The sequence below is a fragment of the Austrofundulus limnaeus genome, unplaced genomic scaffold (assembly GCF_001266775.1).
Source record: "Austrofundulus limnaeus strain Quisiro unplaced genomic scaffold, Austrofundulus_limnaeus-1.0 Scaffold128, whole genome shotgun sequence".
Taxonomy (NCBI): Eukaryota; Metazoa; Chordata; class Actinopteri; order Cyprinodontiformes; family Rivulidae; genus Austrofundulus; species Austrofundulus limnaeus.
Genome location: NW_013952530.1, coordinates 175,462 through 176,586, shown reverse-complemented (window position 1 = coordinate 176,586; position 1,125 = coordinate 175,462).

Genomic DNA, 1,125 nt, shown 5'->3' with positions numbered 1-1,125 from the left:
ACTGATTTGAAATGCCTATGTACTGTAATTCACCCAGCTATACTGTTAGAGGAGCATCATAAAAGTGCCTCCTACACACACACACACACACACACACACACACACGGAGAAGGACTGCCCGTCTGAACTCTCATTCTTATTGTGTCCGTTCATTTAAAATAGTATTAAAGGTCAAATATATCCCAAGTTTAGGTATATTTACAAAATGACTAATACACAATTACTGATCCACTCACTTCTCGTGTTACACTTGTTTTCTATGAGCTCTCAGTCACCAAAGTTTATTATATTTTTATACAGTACAAGATTTAGACACAAACCAAAATAAATACTGCTTTCCCACTCACTAAAGTTTTATTTCTTTTTCCTCCAACTTATTGTTTTTTATGAAGTGTGACAGCTCCAATCGCCTGGAGAGTTTCTGTGTACTTATTGTATGAAGGTCATCTATCCGGTACAAACAATACTCTGGAGGCATCCGCCCACCGCTATCATCCACTGGTAAGGAAAGTGCATTTTACCTCGTGTCGGGCTTGAATAAGTCACTGAAAAGTTTTAATTCCTGACCTCTCACAAGCCCCCGACAAGACTGGTTTTATTATTTTATCTTAATCAATAGTGCAGGATCTTCAAAGTTTTTATACGGGCTGTGGGAGAAACATGGTACAATAAGATATTTGGATAATTTGAAGAAGTATTTCATGGTTCGACACAGTGGCATGTGTGAGGAATTCTTTTTATTTTTGAGGTGGATGTGTCAAATTAGCAGTTTTTATAAAGTCCCTCAAAGTGATACTTGAGTAAAAGTACAAATTTCACACCATCATACCACAAAATTACTTTGGTAAAAGTTAAAGTCTCCTTTAAGAGTATTAAGTAAAAGACTTAAAGTGATATGTTTTGTACTTAAGTATCAAAAGTAAATTTCTGACATAAAATGTACTTAAGTATTAAAAGCAAAAATAAAAAAACAAGAAAAGTATTGAGTAAAAATGAGAGGTTAGTATCCAAAATGCCATTTATTGGGAGGTGACCCCTCAAAAAACATTTTTTCTAAAGGACAAAATGTTTATAACGTATAAAAATGTTAATATTCAAAAATTTAGGATGTGCTACTATATATAT